Here is a 19,321-nt window from a genome sequence, read left to right on the forward strand (position 1 = left end):
TGACAATTGCATGATCTTAGACATGTTACATGGCCATGTTCAGAGTTACCATTGTGACGCTATACATAGGTAGTGACCTATGTATAGTGCACGCATGTAATGGTGTCCCCGCACTCACAAAGTCTGTGGAATTTGCCTTGAACGATGTGGGGGCACCTTGCCTAGTACCAGGGTGCCCACACACTAAGTAACTTTGCACCCAACCTTCACCAGGTGAAGGTTACACATATAGGTGACTTATAAGTTACTTATGTGCAGTGGTAAATGGCAGGCCTATGTAAGAATTGTCAGAGCTCCCTATGGGGGGGGCAAAGGAAATGCTGCAGCCCATAGGGATCTCCTGGAGCCCCAATACCCTGGGTACCTCAGTACCATATACTAGGGAATTATATGGGTGTACCAGTATGCCAATGTGAATTGGGGAATTTAGTCACTAGCCTGTTAGTGACAAATTTGGAAAGCAGAGAGAGCATAACCACTGAGGATCTAGTTAGCAGAGCCTCAGTGAGACAGCTAGGCATCACACAGGGAACACATACAGGGCACATACTTATGAGCACTGGGGCCCTGCCTGGCAGGGTCCCAGTGACACATAGAATAAAACAACATATATACAGTGAAATGTGGGGGTAACATGCCAGGCAAGATGGTACTTTCCTACACTCCCTTCTTAGAGAGACCCATAATAAAGCCCTGTGTGGGATTTGTTTTGAACTATTCTGGTTGATGTTGTGCCCCGAGGAGGTACAATGGCACAGCTAACTATTTATAAAATTGTTGTGGGGAGCTGCGAGGAGCACAGTAGACCCACAGGAATGTTTTTTTGAAACTGGAAGTCTCCAATGCCATTGCACGGATGACCCCAGGGGAGCTTACCATCACTTCTAAAGCACTTGGAGGTGCATGCTCTTCAGCTGAAGTGCTGGGACTCCTTGTAGATGGTTTCATGACTGCATTTTGTGGCCTAAAGAGTGTTGAAGAAAGATTCCAAGACAACTTGATGATTGTTTGGAATATAACTGCTTTATTTTAAATATTGTTGTCACAATTATTTGTATGTTTTTCCATGTGTGTATTAGTAAAGAATGTATTGGATTGTGGTAATTAATGCATTATTGAGGTAACTTGTGGGCAAAGGCAATAGATCTGCTTTATATATGGTGATGTACCGACTGACCCCTGGTAAAGCCAATAGGCCTGCCTTTTATATTTTGGTGTACTGACTCTTAAACAAAGTCAGTAGATCTTCCTTACTTAAAATGGCACATGTTAATATTGTTACATTACATTAAAAAACACAAAGGTTAAAGTGAACTTACACTTAGGTGTGATAATAATAATGTACTTTACATTGAAAAAACAAACCCCAGAAGTACACTGAAAAAAAGGCTAAAGTGATGTAATAATTATGTCAAAAGGTCAGTTAAAGTGTAACATTTTAAACTCAAAAACCACTTAAAATCTACCAGTTATAGTTAACTGAGAATGGTGATCATTGCATGTGACTGCGGATGACGGGCTACCACTAGCAGGAGGGCTCTTTTGTTAAGCTTCAGGGTATCCAAGCAAACACTGCATTTACACCCTTGGATGTCTTTTTATATCACAGGCTGTGCCGTCATGTTTTTCATTTGTTTTCAAGTATGTAAAGCATGGATTGTGTAGGTAGTGTAATAGTTCTTTAGACTACATTTTTCATATCTGGTGAATGTTAAACGTTTCTTGCTGTTCTCTTTGCAACTATATTCTTAGCTTTCTCTCATCATTTCTCCTATATAATTCTTACAAATATATTAAAACAAATATCTTCGCTATTTCTGACCTCAGTTATCACTATATTTGGCTCTGACTCTATCATTCTGTTTCCCACTTAGCTGCTTGCCTTGTCTGTGCTCATGCATAATAGTTGTGAAACTATTCATTTCTATTACTATCTTTGTCTCTCACTCTCTAAATCTCCGTCTTTTTTCTCTTTCTCTCTCCTCATATTATTAAGGGAGGTTGCAGGAATTTATTGAGGCAGTCAGCTGATGGTCCATCCCTTTTAGTGTGTGGAGTCTCCAGAGCCACTCCCGCGTTACCTCCCACATTGATAGGGAGGCAAGCTTCAAACTCTCCTCACATGTTCAGAATGGTCCAAGACCAACACTTGGCTTCCTCATTTCTTAACCTCTTGATCAGCTATAAGTAAATGTGGCTTGATGGAAGGATGTGCAGAGACAACTGGGTTGTGATTTGGGTCACACTGATTCTCTAAGTACGACCCACCATGTCTCTCATGGTCTACTGGGTAAGCCTAAAGCAAGGACAGTCAGAAATAACAAGCATGGGGATCACCAAGAGCCCCTTTGGTGCCTAACTCTGCAAGTAGCTCGAGGATGGTGCTCTGATTCAGTTCCATTACTCAAGCCAATAAGGTCATAGGTTGCTTGCGCTGGTGCACCCAAGCACTTTATGGTGTTGACACACAAAAATACAGCCACCATTGTGTGGACTTTAACTTCCTCCATCCAATGCGACCCTTTACATTTGGGGATTTCAGTTTAGTAAGGCATTTAGCAAGGGTTGGGTGAGAATGGTGGTTACAATATACCTATTTTAATCAGACTTTCCTTTACCAGATGCAAAACCATCTTAATTTACAGTAGATGCTAAACATTATATTAATATATCATATTGTTGATTAAGAAACATTTAACTGCCCCCCTCTTCCCCCTGCTTTGCTTCTAACTTCTTCCAATGTATTCACATTTCAAAGACCGTAAAGGATACTGAAGAAGCTGCCATAAAATAATTCAGTTTTATATGTTTCCCTTTTATCAGAGGTAGGTTTTTTGAATGGTGCGTTTGACCTTTATTTGTTTCGGAACTAATGTTTTACTGTGTGTCTGTTGCTTTGTAGCTAGGAATGCCCTGTATGACGGAAAGATTGGTTTTACACAAACATTTGTTTTTTTCTAAAACTGCAAGTTTTCAATCTGGTGAAAACCACTTTCAGCTAGGAAAACTAATTTAAAGGAACTATCACAGATCGCTTTTTGAAGGCCCTTACCTTAGTACATAATGAGTCCATATTTATTGGAATCTCTTCTGGTCTGTAAATGCACTGGTACTTATCTATTAAAATAATTTCCTATCAATGCTGCATTTCAATGTGGTAGGTTCAGCAGCTCCTCTTTGCATCCAGAGACCTATTGTTAAATGTTTTATTAGCCATCTCCACACCATAAGGAAACATATCAACCTGAGGATTTGCTCTTATTTGTCTGGAGGTGACTTCTTGCTGCTCGCAGTACAATGTTTTCACTCACTCAGTCACTACTCACTCGCTCACTCACTTACATAAACACCCAACCAGCCAACCTCTTCCTTACCGATTCCCTCACTCACTTACTAATCCAATCACCTTCACTCTCACTCTTTCAAACACTCACTCACTGCCTTGAACACTCAACTACCCAAACACTTAATTATCTATTCATTTTACTCAAAGTACTCTACTCACTTCACTGGCTCAGGAACTGGGTCACGCACTTACATCACTGACAAGTCCTCCGACTTACTCACAATTTAAATGAAAATATGCAGTGCTTGTCAGATGTATGTGTTAACGCGTTTATGATTAATGTATTCACTTTGGGACTCGTTTTAGGCCAATGAATCTTTTGACCCTGATTGAAGACACCTTAGGAAAGATAGCTAATCAACATGTCAATCAATATGTTGATAATGTCATCAATATTTATTAAAACAATGCAATTTACCTTAGTAAATGACATTTAATGAAACTCAGGAAACACCATGACCTTTCAGTCATGAATAACCACACCAGAATAATGATTTTGTGAAGTTTATTCCCTATTGATTACAATTCTACTAGCAAGTTTATTAGTCTCAAAACCAAGAAACACATTAGCATAGTCACAATATGGCAACTCTAATAAGAATTCATCAAAGCAACAATCACAAACATTAGAATATAACACGGCATCAGCATATGTTATCTTTAGCAGAGTATCATCATTACGTTATTCAACAGAGCATAGATTTGGTCATTTGTCTATTTGCGTCAGTTTAGTGAACTCTAACCTCGAATTACCATTGGCATGTTGGGCTTCATGCAAAACAATTTAATAACACTAATTTAGAAAACATCTAACTATGGTCTCTGTCAAAAGAAGCAGTTGGTACCTAGAAAGGAAAAGCAAACAGACAATCACAATTTCATTATCATATAGTTACCCTCCGTTTGGGGTCAGCACTCAGGTTCAGTCTTTGTCCTCAGGACATCAGTTGATTCGCCATCAGGAATTCAGCAATCGGGTAAAAGGGGGCACTTCCCTCATAAGGAGGTAAAGTGTAAACGGGCAATCTAAGGGCAAGGATGGTTCTAAGTAAAATTAGCAAGTCACTAAGCAAAGTGACAAAGTCTCTGGGTCATAGCAAATCGCATCAGCATCTCCCCCCCTCTCCTAGTCTCTTACTCCCTAGTTCTAATTTACTTCCTGGTGTCAAGGGTTTTTATCCCCTTTGCGTTGTACATTCCCCTAAAATCTGGGTGGACAAGGGGTTGCAATCCACTATCTTTAACCAATTAACTTCACATTAGCTCATCGAATTTGTCACCCCATAACAGTTCTCACGTATTTTATTGGTCTTTATGATTGACATCTTTAGCGGGTGGAATGTCCAGTATGATTTCATAGTCTTGTGGTCCTTTGCACATCTTCGGTCAGTGGCTCCATTGTCTTTACCGGTTCAGGAGACCTTGTACCTACGACTGGTCTACAGTGTTGCATTCAGCTAAAATGTTTCTATAAGCAAGTCGAATTTCATGAGAACGGATCTACTACGGTTACATTCAGCTTCTAGTTTGGAGAAAACAAGAGTTCATGTCCTTGAGAGTCAGGCAGCTAGGCCTTGGCTCATGCTAACTAAGGACTAATGATTTATTAGCAAAACTCTTACATATGTCTATTGTTATTAGTGTAAAATCATATCATAACATATCATTTCAACCTTATTAGTCAGTTTCATTAGTCCCCGTATATATTGGGGCCACTCCCCGTGGGCACATTTCAAGTGCACGTTATAGCAAAATACATTAATACAGTTTCTATGCAGCATTATTATACATTAGTTCATAAACATTTCATGTTAATATAGATTATACGCTCTCTCATATGCATACACTTTGTTTGCAGATTCCAATAATATTTTTTAAGTTGTTTTTTTTCTTTCCTGTTCACTATACTATTCCAATTTTTACTTCAAGAATCATGCGAAAGAAACTCCTTCGGTGTGCACGATACTTCAAGAAAGGAATGCAAAGCTGCTTATGTGTAGTTAGCTCTGGTGTTGATCTGTCTCAAGCCAAGAAACTGCTGATGGCGGCAGATGTTTCTGCTTACTGGAGGTATGCTCTGCTGGAATGCCTAACCTACTTCAGCTTTATATTTCATCGCCTTTTTGCAGTAAAAACAAGATTTCAGGGAGTATTGAAAACCCAGATGTTAGCTAACGTTTATAGGGTATCAGGAGTTGCAGACCTCACTTTAAGATGCTTGTGGTAGGATCTTTTTTACCAAAGCCTAATCTACTAGCTTCTTTGCGCTGGGTCTCCATGTGCAAATATTTAATTCTCCTAGTTAGCACCTTGTGAACACAAACAAAAGATCGACACATAAGTATGGCTCGTAGAAAGAACTGCATCATATACATTTTTTGCATCAAGACAGTTAAAGAGAGCAACAGGAAAAATGAAAATGGTTTGAACTCAAAAATATATATGTACATATTTATATACATATGTATACACTGAAAAAAACAAAGTTTATAGGGACGTTATAGTTAGGTTTTAAATTTACTCACACAAAACCACAGAAATTCAGCAGTTTTAGTTAGAGTTCTTTTAAGTACTTATAACTCGTGCCCTAAGGTAACTATAACTCGCGCTCTTGCCAGCCACAGGTTTCTTATCAATAATTTTATTACAAATGTTGCAGTGATAATATCAAAGATGCCATACAAAATCTTATCAATTAAATAATATGTGGAGTATCTAGCTGTGCATGACAAAGGTGCGAGTTATAGTTACCTTAGTGCGTTAGTTATAGTTACTTGAAAGAGCTCTAACTATAACTGCTGAATGTCTATGGTTTTGTAGGAGTAAATTCAGAACCTAACTATAACATCACTGTAACCTTTGTTTGTTTCAGTGAATTTCTATGTTTTTTTAATGTAAAATAGTTTTAATTACTATCCGTTATTACAACCCTTGCCACGCATGGCCAAAGGTGGGGGTTGTTCGCAAGACCTGGCTTGCAGCCAATTCTTTATAACCACCCAACCCCACGCCACGCACAGCCTTTGGCCATGTGCAGTGCAGGTTGGCCACAGAGACTGTCTCTGTCAGTGAATCTGTGAGTGGGTGCATGATTATCTGAATGGGCTTGAAAGTAGGTGTATGAGTCTGTGAGTGGGTCTGGGTGGGTGCATGAGTATCTGAGTGGGTGTGTGAGTGGGCGCATGATTCTCTGAGTGCATTTATGACCGAATGAATTCGTGTATGAATGAGTCAGTGCTTTTCTTTGCAAAGCTTTTCACATTCGTCAATATTTTACGAATAATTTAATAAAAATTGCGCAAGGTGATGCAAAAATATTTTAAATCCATAATTTGCCCATAAAACACACCTTTATCACACTCCTTGAGTCAGGGTACCTTCACCCTGACCCCTTATGCCACTTTCAATTAGGATTTTCACCCCAGGGAGCTGTGCCCCATGAAACAAAATTGCAGCTGCAACTTTCTAGTCAGGTTGCGGTCAGTCAATTACAGTGCTTCATTTCACACTCGCATTTGCAAAAATTTGTGAATTTTTGCGAAATATTCACAGAATATTCATGAATGCACCACGACTAGAGGTATACAAATTTGTTTTCCCGTTAATTGTTCGAAAACTACTGAACGGATTTATGCCAAATAAGATGAAAGCACAATCTGTGTACCACAAGCAGCTTTCTGCTGAATTTGGTGTAATTCTGTCCAGTAGTTCGGGCTGTAGTCATGTTCAAAGATTCTATGACAATTAACATGAGAAATGTATGCCTCCCCACCTTTTTTGTTGGCCACAATGTGTGTATATTTTTATATATGTGTATTTATATTTAAGTGTTTAGGTTTAGGGTTGGGTAGGACGTTTAGGGGTGGGTATGGGTATAAGGTGGTAAAGGTACTTTAGGATTTGCGGATGAGTAGGGGTATAGGGTTTAGGGGTAGGGAAGGATATTGGGTGGTAAGGTTTTTTTTTAGAGTTTTGGGGTGATTGAGGGTATTGGATGGTAAGGGATGATTTTAATGTTTAGGGGTGGTTAAGGGTATTGTTGGGTGATAAGGGTTTCTAAGGAAGGGGGTTTAGGGTCACCCCCCCCAGCAATATACATTTTTATATATAATTTTTTTATAATATATATATATATATATATATATATATATATATATATATATATATATATATATATATATATATATGAAAACAACAAAGGGTACAGGGACATTATAATTAGGAAATAGAATTAAAAAACCTTAGACATTCACTAAAATTCCAACTAAACCATGCTCTTGTCTCGAGTCCCGAAAACAAGCCACTCTAGCCTGGATGGTTCAGTCATTAATTTATTTAGCGTAAAATCAAAATACCACGTTTCGACCACAACAAGTCATTCTCACATGTAAAATGTTCTGCTACTCCCCTATGACCAGTTCCTTTGCTCATTCAAAAAAGCAGTGGATGTTGCATGTGCATTTGATACGGATGGATAGACCTTGCATGTGGTTGCATTGCCTATGTGTGAAGAATGCATGTGGAAAGCGAGACAGTGCATGTGGCTACACTCACAGTGGTTTCGATTTTGTATCAGGCATAAACTGTATGGTACTTAAGATGGCGGTTGAAAAGAGACCTGAGAGAGGCTAGAACATGACTGCTTTTCTTTCAGTAGGCCAAACAGTTTAGTGTTGCTGACATTAAAGGGCTACTTTAAGAGCCCCTAACGCCACCTTCCACCCACATTAGTGTAATTTGTTTTACGCTAATGTGGCCAAACGAGGCCAACCTCACTGTGCCACATTTACAAATTGAACTCTTTGCGCTACATTATGCCTGCACCAGGCATAATGTATGCAAAGGGGGAGTTCTAAGAGATTTCTTTGCGTATTTATTTTGGCACTTTTAAAAGGTGGCTTCAATTGGTTTCAATGGGCCTCTGGGTAAAGCGACGAACTAGAGTCATAGATTCTGATGCTAGTTCCCTAACTACCGCCCTGGTGCACCCTATGTTAAATACAGTGCACACATGGTGGCATGGGGGGGGGCTAAGTGGTGCACTAGGTGCAGTGCCACTTTTCATAAATGGGCCCCCAAGTGTCTCTTTTGTAAAAACAGAATTAACACTTGTGACTGATGGTGTCCTTGTATACATCCCAAATTCCACTCTGAGGCTTAACACCGATAGGGATAGCACCTACAGGAAAAGAAGCACTGAGGCAACTGAGACTGTGGCAAAAACAAAAATGATGGACAGAATGCTGAACATTGCCAAACATTCACCCTGAGTCACATATTGGGTTGAATCCATCATTTTTTGCTCACCATGACAATGGTGAATGTTTGACAATGTTCAGCATTCCATCCATCATTGTCTTGTGTTGCTATAGTTGCTCAAAATATGAAGGGTATGCTCAGACATGGGTCCCATTCTCTATATGCCACCGGATTTAAGTTAACCTGGCTGATGAGGGGTAATACCCTGAAACCAGCCCCAAGATACTCTTTTCTGGTCCATAGAGGCTCTGGCCTGGCTGTTTGGGATGAACTGTTCCCATGGGGTGTAGGGTTATGACTGATTTGCATGGGGCTGGGTCAAAACTGGAGTGGTACATTGAGTAACAAAACAGTTGTTCGAGCCCAGATCTGTGACTGGGAGTGAATGTTTGGCAATGTTCAGCACTCCGCCCATCATCTTTTTGTGTTGCCACAGTTGCTCTAAGTGGGAAAGGTATGCCCGACGTGTGTCCAATTCTCACTGTGCCACTGGATTCAAGCTAGCCTGGCTGGTGATGGGTGATACCCTAAAACCAGTACAGGGATACTTGATTCTGGTCCAGGGATGGCCTGGCAGTTCGGCTGGACTATTCCCATGGAGAGCAGAGTCAAGACTTATTTGCCTATGGCTGGGTCTAAACTGGGGTAGCATGGTGAGGAAAAATACAATGGCTTTAACCAAGATCTGTGTCTGGGAGTGAACGTTTGACAATGTTCAGAATTCCATCCATTATCTTTTTTTGTTGCTACAGTTGCTCTTATTGGAAGGGTATGTCCAGACGTGGGTCCCCTGCTCACAAAGCCACTGGATTCAAGCTAGCCTGGCTGATGAGTAGTGATTCCCCAAAACCAGTCCTAGTATACTTCTTTACAGTCTGGGGTGGGACTGGCCTGGCAGTTCGAGCAGGACTGTTCCCATGGGGACCAGGGTTAAGGCTGATTTGCATATGGCTTGATCCAAACTGGGATGGCATTTTGACAATAAAACAATGGATTTGACCCAGATTTCTGACTGTGGGTGAATGTTTGACAATGTTCAGCATTCCGTTTATCATCTTTTTGTATTGCTACAGTTGCCCTAAGTGGGAAATATATGCCCAGATGTGGGTCCCATGCTCACTGGGCCGCTGATTTAAAGCTTGCCTAGCAGATGAGGGGTGATACCCTGAAACTGGTCCCAAGGTGCTTGTTTCCGGTCCAGGGAGGACCTAGCCTGGCAGTTTGGGCACGACTGTTTCCATGAGGAGCAGGTTCAAGACTGATTTGCTGAAGGCTGTGTCTTAACTGGGGTGTCATGGTGAGCAAAAAAACAATGGATTTAACCCAGATCTGTGTCTAGAGGTGAATGTTTTACAATGTTCAGCATTCCATCCAACCTCTTTTTGTGTTGCTTCAGACACTCTAATTGGGAAAGGTATCCCCAGACGTGGGTCCCATGCTCACTGTACCACTGGATTCAAGCTAGCCTGGCTGATGACAGGTAATATTCAGAAACCAGTCCCATGATGCTTGTGTCCGGCCCGGGGAGGAACTGGCCTGGAAGTTCGGGCTGTACTGTTCCCATGGGGAGCAGGGACAAGACTGATTTGCATATGGCTGGGTCAAAACTGAGGTGGCATGGTGAGCAAAAAACTATTGATTTAACCCAGATCAGTGATTGGGAGTTAATGTTTGACAATGTTTAGCATTCCGTTTATCCTTTGTTATTTTGCTACTGAGACTGTGGTCATACTTTCAAGACATTCTGAGTGCTGAGAGAAACCCAACAATGTCTTGAGGAGAGACACTACTGTGACCCTGGATAGGCACCCACATGTTTGAGAGGGGGTGTGAGATTCAAAGAAGACACAAGTGCAAAATCCTTGCGACTGAAAGCTCTGCTGCCACCTATGCACCCCCACTGGAATTATGCTGGAACTGAATTAAATGACCTTTGAGATAAGAGCAGCAAAGAATGTGTAGTGTTAAAACTACTTACTGGGATGAGATCCAGAATGAAGTAACCTCGATTGTTGGGCCTTGCTGAGTGTATTCCATGATGATGGGACAGCCCTTCCTGACAGCGGTGCACACTGGCAGCAAACGTGAGCTCCCTTAAGAAATGTTACCAACAAAACAAAGGAAAATACTTAGACATTGTTCCCAGAAAGATGAGTGTACTTGAGTCAGGGCTGAGAGGTTTGGCTGTGACTGAATAAAATATCATCAGGCAGTATCTCCTACCAGGCAGCAAACACTCCCCCCAACTCGCACATGACCATAGGTCAATGTACTGCACCCAAAGAGACTGTTTCATGCCATACTAATGGTACTGATCTTATGAGAGCTTGGTTAACCACCCTCTGCTAAATTGTATACGGTGATCTTTTTCTTTATTGTGTGTGGAAAAAATCAAAGTATTTTCTTTTCTACTAAATAAAGTACTACTGGACAGTGGTGTATTATTTGTCACACAGTTACACTTGAGTGTTGTGTCTATAACCTCCCACCACCTCTCTGAGTAAACCTCAGACTTCTCAACTACACTACCCTGAAAGTCAAGTACGAAAAGGGTGGACATGTTGTTCAGTTTTAGTTCAACAGTAAAGTAAAGACCCTGCACACCAGTGATAAACAGCTCTGGCTAATACAGTCTGACTGTACTGAGCAAGGACTCCTGATAACTCTTCCATGGACCAGCTGCCTCAATTCAGCTTGCCAGTCGACTATAATTTCTACAGCAGGTCCTGAGCAAAACTATCATATATACTGTAACATTTTGTCATTGAACTACAGACGTGTTTGTGATGTGCTGAGAGAAAACTCCAAGAGTGTAAGGAATACCTCCAGCACCTACTATGTTACAGTGGGTGTTCCACCATGGTGCATTTGCATCATGGAATAGCCATAACAAAGTTTATCTTTGAGCTGGAAAGATTCTCAGGCTAGTGATGGGCTACACTAAATATCATGGACTTTACTCCACAAGTGTTGCAGAACTGTGACCTCCTCCATATTTGCGACCTGAGTGTCATCCATTCTAAACCCATAATCAGCTCCATAGTTTTTAGATATAATTACCCAAATCCCTAACAAAGAGATGAACCCTTCAGTCACACAACGCCTTTTCAGGTGAAAAGAGAGGCTGACAAAAAGCTGTGGTCATGTAGAAACTGACCCACATTTGAGACAATAGGCAAGGGGTCGTCCGTTTATGTTTAACAAGATATTCAACAAAATTGAGCCTTGTGTGGCACCACAACTCAGTCCTTGTGAGGGAGAACAACATTTGAAAAGGCGGATATCTGTTAGTCAGAAATCTCATCACCTGCCCTTTGAAAAAAAACCTGTCTCAAGTGGAGTAATGAGAGTGGCTTAGTGGGTGGGTTTAAGACTTCTGATAGGTACAACAGGACCAAAGCCCCAACAACACCTCAGTCATAGCAGTTTGTATCAACAATTACAGATAAAACTACCAATTCGGTACAAATCCCCGAATCTGCAGAAAGACAATTGTCCTTTGAATTGTGAAGCAGAGGAAAGTCCTCGATAGGTCTGAGATCACTAACATCCAGGAAGAGCTTTTTCAGAAGCTCTTTTAAAATGGCATTTTCCAATCAAAAGATGTTTCTCTGGAAAGTTAAACACACACCAAGGAAATAAAAATAATTTCACGCGATTGCAATTTCAACACACCTGTTATGTTCTCTCCTGCCCATATATTTCAAAGCATTTTTCCTGAATCTGAACGTCGAAGTGTTAATCATAAAAGCTAAATCCTATGCTTTCGAGTTAATAGGGGTCACATTCCTTTATGTGAGTATCTCCGGAATATACTGAGAAGGGAGTCTTCTCACAAACAGAAAATATACGGTAAAGACAAACGTAGCTCAGAGCATAGATGGTACTTGACTGTGGCTGCACATAAGATCAGCTTCTTTCCATAATAGAAAAAATGTTTTAACTTGTAACTTCCTTGAGGATGTTGTGACAAATGTATCAACAAAGGGAGGGACTGGGAGATTAGTTGGTCCAGTGTACGGTCTCCCAATTAACTGAACATACAAAAAAGGTGTACACTGTTCCAAATGGAAAAATATAATCACTAGGGGAACATTAAAGTTCAGGAGCAAGAGCCCTCACGCATCCGAGAGGATGTCATGCTTCATCATTGGGTAGCTCCTCGTCAGACCGGCGCTGCAATGTCTGACGGGCTCCCCGTAAGGGGGCTCTTTGCCGGAGATCTTTTAGGTAGCAGCCGTGGTAGCGGACACTACAAGACCTGGTGTTGTGGTCAGGCGCTAATCCTGGCAGGAGATTGAAAGCTAAAATTGGTTCCCAGTCTTAATAGGAGCGAGTCAATTTAATTAATCAATGGAATAAGACTGGGACCTGGACAGCATACATCTCTCTAGCTGATGTCAACGCAACTTGTTTTTGAAACAGTAGCGCCTTTTGTCTGCTTAGCTTGTCATAATTTACATTAGTAGTATCAATGTGAGGCCACATTTCCTATACTTTTATCTCACATGTGAGGGGGAATAAAACTTGCCGACAGCACGTAACGACCTTAGAGACTGAAATTGCATAGGCAATTCCTGGTCGCATACCGCAACAGCTTTGGTCACTCAGCACCACATATCTTCCATTCGAAAGTACATGAAATGCTGGTCAAAACAAAGGGACAGGAGTACCCTTCAGACAACAGGACAAGTTTGTGACCTCTGCATTGCAAAGGCCATGAAGGGACACCTGCTTGCAGATTATTGAATGACTAACAGTAGTCTCACATTTGCTTCTGCTAAGAAAGACCTCTGTTTCGCCATTCAGTCATTTGTATTCAAAGGGCAACTACCACTCTTCTTTAATATAGCTATCGCCTAATTGCTCATACCTGTCCACAGCAAGATGTTTCAAGCATTTCGAAAAATGAAAAGTGGAAATGGGCAGATTAATGATGCCATGTAGAAGCCATACTGTTGGATGACTCTCTGCAACTGTGAAAGGCAACTTTTCTAACTTCTCTATATGAAGCATGGTGAAACTCGCTTCCCTTTTAGCCATTGTCTGCTGTTCTCTCGATAAATTAAAGGCGGTAAACAATTCACTTCTTTTAATGTACGTCCATGGGGTTCGCCCATTTTTCAAAGTCTGTAACGTCCAACCTAACTGCATGATGGAACGCAGCTGACTTTGTCCATGATATAAAAGGGACACGTCTGTCTGAATAATATCAATCACAGACAATACTATGGCCCTCATTACAACCCTGGCGGTCGGTGTTAAAGCAGCGGTAATACCGCCAACAGGCCGGCGGCAAAAAAATGGGATTACGACTGTGGCAGAAACCGCCAACATAGACAGCCACTTTAACACTCAGACCGCCAGGGCGGTACAAACAACACCGCAGCAATAACCGCCAACAGACAGGCGGGAGACAATGTACCGCCCACCCTATCACAACACAGCTATCCGCCACCTTTTCTGGGGCACCAATGCGAACAAAAACACGGCGGAAACAGTACACAGAAGGGAAAACACTCACCTCTCCACACCCCACGAGGAATTAGGACGCCATGGAGCTCGAATTGCAGAAACTGCCGGCGATGGTCTTTCTGCTCCTCTATCAGGAGCACCAGCGACGGCGGTGACGACCACGGTGAGTACTGCACCTACAACACAGGGAAGGGGGGAGGGAAAAGAGAGTGTCACAACACGCAACACCCCCACCACCACCCTCACCCACAACACCATACACACAAATACATACTGCAACATTACATATACAGCCCCCCACCCTCCCTTGAATAACGCAAGGACAAAAGGAAATGATTGTCACGATTGTAATCAATAAAAATCCATTAGTCAAAAGTCAAAATCCTATATATAAAATTATGTACACCAACTACACAAGTCCGGATAGGGCACCAATCATTGTCTGTGGACCACTGGGCCCAAAATGCATGGGCGAGGCCCACACATGATACCTGACGCCAAACGGAGAGAACACTGGAGGGGCATCAAATAGAAAATATACAGGGGGAGGGGGAGGGGGGCACCTCACCTGATGAACACACAACGCCACTGCTCCATGAGGGGGCTCCATGCCCATTAATGTATCCTGGGGAGTGCAAAGCCACAGTCTCTCAAGTCTTTTCAGTGGGTGGTTTGCCCACTGCTTTATCCTGCGGCGTGCAAAGCCACAGTCTCTAAAGTGGATGCCTTTCTCCACTGGTTCTGGAGGGGGCTTTGTGCCCAGAGTGCTTCATCCTGCCAAGGACTGAGGTAGTGGATGTGTCTATCCACTGGTTCTGGAGGGCGCTTTGTGCCCAGAGTGCTTCATCCTGCCAAGGACTGAGGTAGTGGATGTATCTATCCGCTGGTTCTGGAGGGGGCTTTGTGCCCAGAGTGCTCCACGTGCATTGTGGGCGGAACAATACACTCGCTTGGGTGCTTGCGGCAGTGTGAGTCACGGCGGTGCTGGCTGCGGGGTCTGTGGCAGCGGTGCTGGCTGCGGGGTCTGTGGTGGCGTTGCTGGCTGCGGGGTCTGTGGCAGCGGTGCTCGCGGCAGGTTCTGTGGCGGTGGTGCTGGTGGCGGGGTCTGTGGCAGCGGTGCTGGTGGCAGGGTCTGTGGCGGTTGTGCTGGCGGCGGCATCTGTGGTGGTGCACGGGGCAGTGCAGGTGGCGGTGATCTCCGCCGTACAGGTTGGCGTCGACGTGGACAGGAGGTGTGACACTGGTCCCTCAGTCGGTGCCACCATGCCCTCTCCTGACCTGCCCTTCAGTTTTTGGCCCTTCCCCACCTTTGATGGTGGCGCAGCTGTCTTGCCACTATCCCCTTTTGTTTTCCCTGACCCCTTGGTGGCAGGTGTTTTCGGCTTCTCCCTCCGGGATGTGGGCACCTTTTTCATCTTGGCAGGTGGCGGAAGGTCCTTGCCGTCGCTCTGTGGCACACTGGCAGCCCTGAGGGTTGGCGCACTCCATGACACCGCAGTTGCTGGCACCACTGTGCCTGGGGATGTGGTGGCTGAGGTGCTGGGCTGGGACCTGGAAAGCCTGGCCCTAGGGGAAGAACGGGGGGGCGGTGTAGGGAAGAGGTCAATATCAGCCAGGAAACGTTTTTTAGACACACTGGGACAGGTAGATGGAGGGGTTTTGGGAGTGGAGGTAGAGGTAGTGGTTGTAGGAGGTGTACATTTGCTGAATTTGGGTGAAGGTGCATGGGCTGGAGGGTGTTGTGAGGTGGTTGGCTGTTGGGTGGGTGTGTGCCTGCGTTTGTGTACTTTGGGAGGAGGGCTCACAGACACACTGGGAGAGGACACAGGGGATGTGTGAATGGTGGTGGGGGTGGTGAGTGCACATGAGTGGTGTGTGGTGATGGGTGTGCTGGTGATGGAGGTAGTGGCTGAGGATGTAGTGCATGCAGGTGTGAGTGGAGATGAGACTGGTAGGGAGGAGGGAGATGTGGAGGAGGGGGACACAGTGGAGGCAATGGATGTTGGTATGCATGCATGGGTATGATGCTTGTGGGAGTGCCTGTGGAATGTGTGGTGCTTATGTTTGCCTGAGCCACCCTTGTGTGTTGATGTGTGTGCATGCTGGTCTGATGGTGTGCTTGCGATAGGCTGAGGTACAGGGGATTGGGTCTGGGTGGAGGAAGTTGGAGGGGGGAGGCTGGACACAGGGACAATGGCTGCCATCAGTGCTGAGGCCAGAGTCTGAAATGCTCTCTGTTGGGCTGCCCGGCCAGAATGAATGCCCTCCAGGTATGCATTTGTTTGCTGCAAATGTCTCTCAACACCCTGGATGGCATTCAGAATGGTAGACTGCCCAACAGTGAGGGATCTCAGGAGGTCAATAGCTTCCTCACTGAGGGCAGCAGGGCTGACTGGGGCAGGGCTTGAGGTGCCTGGGGCGAAGGAGATGCCCACCCTCCTGGGTGAGAGGGCATGGGACACACGCTGAGGAGCTGCTGGGAGGGCGGTGCTGGTAGGGGGGATGGCAGCTGTACCTGTTGATGTGGGGGCACAGAGGGGCCCGCCAGAGCTCCCATCAGAGGAGGAGTCGCTGTCACTGCTGTCAGCTCCTGTCCCTGCCGTGGAGCTCCCCTCGCCCTCCATCCCACTGGTGGCTTCAGACTCCGTTGTTTCGCCCTCCAGGGCCAAGTGGGATGCAGCTCTCTCCTGCTCCGGTGCCAATGCTCCTCCGCCTGATGATGCTATTGCACACAAGAACAGGGAGACCACAAAAAAGGGGGGGGGGGGAGACAGAAGAAAGGCATGTTCAGTGCATGCAACACCACTACCGTTGGCGGACACTACAGACACAGCAGCCCTCTGCACTACGTCATGCACTTATAGTTCCTAGATTAATCACATGCCCATGGGGTACAAGGCCTAAGCCCGATTGCTGTACACATGGAAGTCACAGGAGCCTGACTAGGTGTAGATGGCACAAACCACTAGTGGGGTTGGGGTGCCACAGAGCCTGCCTCACAAGGGACCTTGCCTACCAAGATCGCCCTGGCCTAGGGGAACCCACTGCCCACCTCCCCCACCCAGACACCTCGTAATGCGCGCAGAGTCAGCTGAATGAGAGTGTACTCACCCCCTTGTGGCTGCTGTGATGCCCTCAAGCGCCCATCCAACTCCGGATATGCAACGGCCAGGATCCGGAACATCAGGGGGGTCATGGTGCGACGGGCACCCCTCCCACATTGGGAGGCCATCCCCAGCTGGGCCTCCGCCGTCTTCTTGCTCCAGCAGCGAAGGTCCTCCCATCTTTTATGGCAGTGGGTGCTCCGTCTGTGGTGGACCCCTAGGATCCGGACGTCCTTGGTTATGGCACGCCAAATAGGCTTCTTCTGGTGGGCGCTGACCTAGAAGAATAGTACAGGGGAAATGGAAAATCTTTACCCGTCCGGACCATCATACTCATTGGCCCACGTCCCACCCTTGCCCTGACGCACATACACTCACCGTCCGCACATGCAGGCCTCAGTTCCCCCCCCCCCATTTATCTTCCATCCACACCACTCCAAACAGGCTTTGCCCATGCAGCATGCTCACAGTGTACTCACCTGTTTGTCTGGAGGACCGTACAGTTGTGTGTACTGGGGGAGGACCCCATCCACTGGTTTCTCCAACTCCTCCGAAGTGAAGGCAGGGGCCCTTTCCCCAGACACATGAGCCACCGTCGCTTCCAGACTGAGGTCACAGCAGCACTTGCAGTGTAGGTCCTCTCCTGTTGAAGGTCAGGTATCAAGTGAGTGAACAGACAGAAAATGGCGGTCACGTCCACGGCGGTGCGTACCGTCACCCCCGGCGTACATCGTCGTTGGCTCCTCTGACCCATAGGGTCCAATGTTAACCAATGCAGGATTGCGCCGCGGTCTTCGACTGCCTACCACGACGGTGTACAATGCCAGCGCAGTTAGCTCATATCCCCTTGTCCCACCTTACAGGTCAGGCAGCCGTCATTTCAGGGGGCCACATGGCATTAACATTAACAGTGTCACACCAATGTAGGCCTTGAATACACACAGTAACAGGCACATTGCGGATTAATAAATGTGTGCAAATGACATTTTGTGATACCTCAGTGTTGTCTGACTCTCTGCTCGCTGTTCTCGTCCATAGGGCACGTCTGCTGGGGCAGGTGATGAGATGGCGGCATCCTCCGGTGTACAGACCGCTGGTGGACATGTTGACAATGGAAGAGAGACACGTAATAGTCACCTACAGACTTGATTGTGCAACAATCCATGAACTGTGTGCCCAGTTGGAGCCAGACCTGATGTCAGCCATTCGCCATCCCACAGGAATCCCCCCTCTAGTTCAGGTCCTGTCAGTACTCCATTTCTTGGCAAGAGGTTCCTTTCAAACAACAGTGGCCATTGCATCAGGGATGTCCCAGCCAATGTTCTCTAACGTGTTGTCCAGAGTGTTTTCTGCCCTGCTGAAACACATGCGCAGCTACATCGTGTTCCCTCAGGTGGAGGATTTGCCCACAGTGAAAGGTGACTTCTGTGCCCTGGGACATATCCCCAACATCATAGGTGCCATTGATGGGACACATGTGGCCTTGGTAGCCCCCTGCAGGAGTGAACAGTTGTACAGAAACCGGAAGAGCTACCATTCTATGAATGTGCTGATGGTGTGTTTGGACGACCAGTACATCTCCCATGTGAATGCCAAATTTCCTGGATCAGTGCATGACGCTTACATTCTGAGGAATAGCAGCATCCCTAATGTGATGGGGCAACTCCAGAGGCACCGTGTGTGGCTAATAGGTGAGGACAAGGACCCAATACAGTGTGAATAGTTGCCTGGGTATGGGGTTGTCCCTACAGGTTAGTGTGTGTCTAACAGTTGTCCCTCGACATTTGCAGGTGACTATGGTTACCCCAACCTGTCATGGCTACTGCCCCAGTGAGAAATCCCAGGACCAGGGCAGAGGAACACTACAATGAGGCACATGGGCGAACTAGGAGGGTGATTGAATGCACCTTCAGCCTCCTGAAGGCCAGGTTCCGGTGCCTCCATATGACAGGTGGTTCTCTCTACTACTCACCAAAGAAGGTGTGCCAGATCATCGTGGCCTGCTGTATGCTGCACAACCTGGCTTTGCGACGGCAGGTGCCTTTTCTGCAGGCGGATGGTCCAGCTGGTGGTCTTGTGGCAGCTGTGGAGCCTGTGGACAGTGAAGAAGAGGAGGCAGAAGAAGAGGATATCGACA

Source organism: Pleurodeles waltl, chromosome 12 (genome assembly GCF_031143425.1).
Source record: "Pleurodeles waltl isolate 20211129_DDA chromosome 12, aPleWal1.hap1.20221129, whole genome shotgun sequence".
Taxonomy (NCBI): Eukaryota; Metazoa; Chordata; class Amphibia; order Caudata; family Salamandridae; genus Pleurodeles; species Pleurodeles waltl.